Below are 6,276 nucleotides of genomic sequence, written 5' to 3'. Positions count from 1 at the left end.
ACCAAGATGACCCGATTATGTTCTATATCACTCATTTCGGTACTAAAATTCAGTATTGCGATTATCCACTTTAATACTTCAATACTAATTTTAGTACTGAAAAACAAAACGACGATCACCCGACTCACTTCTATTTCACTAATTTCGGTATAAATTTTACTATTGCGATTATCCATGTTAGTATTTCAATATTAATTTGAGTACTCAAAAATAGCATGACTAACACATGACTCGGTTCTATATCACTAATTTCAGTACTAAAACTTAGTATTGTGATTATCCACGTTAATATTTAATATTGAAAAACCGCACCACGATGACCCGATTCGATTGTATATCACTAATTTTGGTACTAAAATTCAGTGTTCTGATTAACGACGTTAATATTTCAGTACTGATTTCAATACTGAACTAGAGCACCAAGATGACCCGACTATGTTTTATATCACTCATTTCGGTACTGAATTCAGTATTGTGATTATCCACCTTATTATTTCAATACTGAACTGAAATACAAAATGAGATCACCCGACTCACTTGTATATCACTAATTTTGGTAGTAAAATTCAGTATTGTGATTCTTCACGTTAATTTTTGAATACTGATTTCAATACTAAAAACAGCACTAGGATGACGTGACTCCGTTTTGTAAGTGCATCTAGTGCCACCCCTAGTTGGTTTTGGAGTATTGAAGACAAACCTAGTTGAGGGACTAATGTGTTTGTGAGAATTGCAGGATAACACAGGTAGAAGTCCCTCATTGATTCGGTTTTCCTACCAGAGATGACCCCTAAAAATGTATGAAGACATTGAAGTCAAAGGTGGTATATGAAGATATTTACATTGAAGACTATGACGAGAGAAGACACCGCATGAAGCCTATGGAACTCGAAGACTTAGTTCTTACGTAGTTCTTTTTCTTCTGTGTTGAGTCATATGAACCACCGTACTGTTAAGTGGGGTCCAAGTGAACCAGTCAGAATGACTGAAGTGATGCCTTAACCAAAAACCTATGTCTTCGAGTGAAGACTATGAGAGCGAATCTTGTCCAGAGTCGGACAAGTCAGCTTTGCTTGTAGCCCAAGTAAAGTTGCCGTGTGAGTTTGAAATCTGACCGTTGGAACACGTGTCAGTTCCTTAGTGACCCAGGGTCATTTCGGACAAATCAGGTCGGGTTGCCAAGTGGCTATAAATAGCCCACCCCCTACAACCATAAACGGTTGGCTGCTCAGATTGAGAGTACGGCTTTTGTCGTTTGAGAGCAACCCACCTCGAAGCCTTTGAGAGAGAATTCCTTGCGAGGATAAAGCCCTAACCACCCAGACCCAAAGAGAATTAGGCATCACTTAAGTCTTCTTGTCTGTGTGATCTGAAGACTTATTACACTTGAGGACTGTGCATCCTCCAGCCGGTTAGGCGTCGCGTTCTGAGCATCCAAGAGACATTGTGGATTGCCGGTGAACGAAGTCTGTGAAGGTTTGGGAGTATACCTTGAAGACTTACCAGAGTGATTGGGCGAGGTCTGTGTGACCTTAGCTCAAGGGGAATACGGTGAGGACTGGGTGTCCTGTGCTGCGTGTTCAGGACTGGGTGTCTGGGACTGTGTGTCCTAAGGTTTAAATACCTAGCCGCCCCAACCAGATGTACAGTTGTCACAGCAACGGGAACTGGTCCAACAAATCATTGTCTTCAACGAGTCACTGGTTTCATCTTCCCTTCCCTTTACTTACTGTTACTCCTTGTGAAGTCATTGCATGATTGTACTATCTTTTGTCTTCACTGAGTGACTGCGCATTCTGTTTGGCTTCATAATATCTTCCTACCTGATCCTTACTACATTGCTGCTATTAGTCATTGTGCTTTCACTCCATTGAATACTTGACTATAGTTTGCCTAGTGTAGTCTACCTTCCGCTACAGGGTAATAGGTTATTTCTATCGGTTGTCTTCATAACTTCACGTTTTGAAGACTTTCATAAAAATCGCCTATTCACCCCCCCTCTAGTCGATATAACGCACTTTCAATTGGTATCAGAGCAAGGTGCTCCCTTGTTCTGTGTGATTCGGTTTAACCACCTAGAGTTTTAGCCATGTCGACTGCAGGGATAATTAAAGTCTCCGCTGCGTGCCCCGTCTTCGATGGAACTGAATATCCCTACTGGAAGAATAAGATGCGCATGCATCTTGAAGCCATTGACGTCGACCTATGGTATGTCGTCGAAAACGGTGTTCCCAAGGCTGGAGAAGGTGTCACTGCTGCTGATGTCAAGAAATTCGTTCAACTAGACTCTACTGCCAAGAATATCATCTGTGGTCATCTGACCAAAGGACAGTATGGCCGTGTGAGTGCTTTGAAGACATCTAAGCTGGTCTGGGACTGGCTCTCCAAGGTCAATGAAGGCATCTCAACCCAGAGAGATCAGAGAATCAGTGTCCTTCGCAACCTCTTCAACCGCTTCAAGCGAAATGACAATGAGAATGTCCAGCACACATTTGACTGACTCACTGACATCACAAATGAGCTTCAATCCCTCGGTGCCACTGAGATCACCAAACATGAAGTCGTCAAGACACTACTGAGATCACTTGATAGCTCGTTTGACATCCTAGCCCTGATGATTCAAGAACGTCCTAATTTCAAGACACTCGATCCGTCTGACATACTTGAGAGGCTCAACACACATGAGTTTCAGCTTTCTGAGAAAAGAGATATCTACGCTCCAAACTATGGGCAAACTCGTGCCTTGAAGGCAAAAGCTGTCTCCTCATCTGAAGAAGAATCTGACAGCAGTTCTGATGATCCTGAAGACATTGGAAGGGAACTTGCTATGCTTATTAAGAAGTTCCAAAAATTCACCAAGAAGAAAGGCTTCAGAAAGTCTTCCCGATCAAGCTCAAGGAATGATGAAGCTTCTGCTCATGACTACAAGAAGAAAACATGTCACAAGTGCAAGAAACTTGGCCACTTCATCTCTGAGTGTCCACAGTGGGACAATGAGAACAGAAAGAAGAAGAAGAGCAAGGAATATGACTCTCACGACAAGAAGAAGAAGAAATACTCAAAGTCTTCTTCCAAGTCTTCCTCAAAGTCTTCATCACACAAGAAGAGCTCATCTGGCAAGGCACGTGCGTTTGTTGGCAAGGAAATGGATTCAGAGGAGGAGTCTGCTTCTGAGGAGGCGGAGGTGGAGTCTGAGGAGGAGTCCGACTCAGGCTCGCAAGTCTGGCTACAACATACGTTGCCAAGTCCATCTTCAACACTGAAGACAATGACTTCATCACCGACACCGATGCAAATGACAAGGACTACTCCGCTTCTACCTACTGCTTCATGGCACGCGGTGCCAAGGTAAACACACGCACTACTCACTATCAAACATCTAGTGACGATGACTCTGATTGTGGTTCAAAACCCAGCTACAAAACACTTGCTAAAATTGCAACTGAACAACAGAAAGCTATGGAACATATTCAAAAACTGTTAGACAGAAGCGATGATCTGTTAGGTGCTGAAATGACTCGTTCTGAATCCTTAATTGAAGACATAAAAAACCTTCACGTTAAGTATCAGGAACTTGAAAGTCGTCATGATACTCTCTCAACAACTCATGAAAAGCTTTCCTATGATTATCTTCAAAGGAAGCAAGATCTTGAGAAGTTGAGAGCGGCTCATGAAGATCTTCAAAAGGAAAACGAGTCACTTCACGCCAAACAGATCAGTTCCGCTCAGGAAGGATTTGAACCACCATGTCTTAAATGCATTGAGCGTGATAATGCTACTTCTGTTGCTGAATGTTCTACTGCTACTACTGTTGCAATATCTTCAACTGTTGATGTGGTAACTAACCCCTCTGCTGAGGATACCACTGCTATTGCTGATGAGAATGCTAGGTTGAAGACATTGCTTGAAACAGGGATGTACAAAAGTCTCAAAGGGCATCAGACACTATGTGATGTCCTCAAAAAGCAGATACTGAACCGAAACCCGAGGAAAGAGGGTGTTGGGTTCGTAAGGAAAATGAATGCTGATGGCTCTTACTGGAAATCTGAGCAGTACCCCAAAACCACTTGGGTTGCTGCAAAGGAACCTTCAACAGATCCATCCAATCTATCTGGCTTCACTTGTGCTAACCCCATTATCATTGATGAATCCTTTGATGCAAACTATATACTGTTTAAGAATCAGAATGGTGAAGTGTTTGCCAGGTACATTGGTACTAACTGCAGGAATGGACCGCCTATGAAGAAGATCTGGGTTCCGAAAAGGTGTCTGGAGAATCTTCCTGTGAATGTCATCATGACACCTCACATGAAGAAGACAAACCTCAGACCAAAGGCTTCATACGGTCCAAAGGCTTCATACAGACAGAGGACTCACCTAAGTCGCACTAACGCAAATGTTTTGCAGGGAAACTATACTCAGGCATATGAATATGAGAGCGGTTCATCAAACCGCCATGTTCATAAGACCAAGAACTATTCTGCTTATTCTTATGAGTACTATTGTCCGCCTGCTAGACTGTTTGCTAGGGCTGCAAAGCCAAAATTCTCAGATGCTGCACTTAGACTTATTGCTTCTAAGCCACCCTTGAAGATGTGGGTGGCTAAGAAAGCTTAACTCTCTTTTGCAGGGAAGGGTCTCCAGCAGAAAACCAAAATCGTCTGATGCTATTGCTGGGGACCTTAAACATCTTGTAGGGCGCAAGATCAAATGCCCGAATGGTCTTACTATGTACTTCGTTCCTGAATCGCTTGCTACTCTCCCTATTAGTCCTAATCTGGATCTAAGCTTTCATAACCCACTGGTTCGTCAAATGTTTTTGCTTCACAATGCTCTTGGTGAAGCCTATCCCCCTAACTGCACTGTAGGGTACGACACCAGCGTCTTCAGAATGGATTATTAATAATGGGTGTACAAATCACATGACTGGCAAAAGAAGCCTTCTTATGGACTCAACCTTACGTCCATCCGACAAGAGCCACATCACATTTCCTGACACTGGTAAAAGTAAGGTATTGGGTCTAGGTAGAGTTGCAATCTCAAGGGATCAACACATGGATAAAGTCATGCTTGTTGAATCCCTTGGCTTCAACTTAATGTCTGTCTCAATGCTTTGCGATTTGAACATGATCGTAATATTTGGAAAATATCGTTGCCTTGTACTAATGGAATCTGACAAGTCTCTAGTATTTGAAGGGTATCGAAAAGATGATTTGTACGTGGTAGATTTCTCAGCAGGACCACAACTTGCCGTATGTCTTCTAGCAAAGGCTTCAGAATGCTGGCTCTGGCATCGGAGGCTTGGGCATGCTGGCATGAGGAACCTCCACACCCTGGAAAAGAAGAAGCATGTCATAGGCATCGAGGGCATCAAGTTCAAGAAAGATCACTTATGCGGTGCCTGTGAGGCAGGGAAGATGACGAGGGCCAAACACCCCTCGAAGACAATCATGACTACTACTCGACCCTTCGAACTGCTTCACATGGATCTTTTCGGTCCCACTCGTTACTCAACTCTTACTACTACTGCTTGCCTCTATGGCTTTGTCATTGTTGATGATTATTCTAGATATACTTGGGTGCACATAATCCTTTACAAGACTGAAGTGCATGATGTCTTCAGACGATTCGCCAATTGAGCAATGAACAACTATGGCGCCAAGATAAAGCATATCAGAAGTGACAATGGCACTGAATTCAAGAACACTGGCCTTGATACATATCTTGATACCCTGGGCATCACTCATGAATTCTCAGCCCCGTACACGCCACAACAGAATGGCGTCGTCGAACGCAAGAACAGAACACTCATTGAGATGGCCAGAACGATGCTAGATGAATACAAGACTCTAAGAAAATTCTGGCCTGAAGCCATTGACACTGCATGCCATACAATCAATCGTGTTTATCTTCACAAGCTTCTGAACAAGACATCTTATGAACTCCTTACTGGCAAGAAGCCAAATGTCAGTTACTTCAGAGTATTCGGCGCCAAGTGCTGGATCAAGGACCCACATCACACCTCAAAGTTTGCACCAAAAGCACATGAGGGTTTTATGCTTGGATATGGAAAGGAGTCGCACTCCTACAGAGTCTTTAATCTCTTTCATTACAAAGTGGTTGAAACAGTGGATGTGCGGTTCGATGAGACCAACGGTTCACAAAGAGAGCAACTGCCAAATGTGCTAGATGAAGTTCCATCTAGTGAATCAATCAAGCTAATGGGAACTGGAGAAATTATACCTTCTGAAGCTCATCCTGAAGAAGAACTTATCA

This window comes from Triticum urartu, chromosome 4A, assembly GCF_056163025.1.
Source record: "Triticum urartu cultivar PI428250 chromosome 4A, HENAU_Tu73, whole genome shotgun sequence".
NCBI lineage: Eukaryota > Viridiplantae > Streptophyta > Magnoliopsida > Poales > Poaceae > Triticum > Triticum urartu.
The sequence above is the reverse complement of the archived record's forward strand: the minus strand, read 5'-3'. Positions refer to the sequence as shown.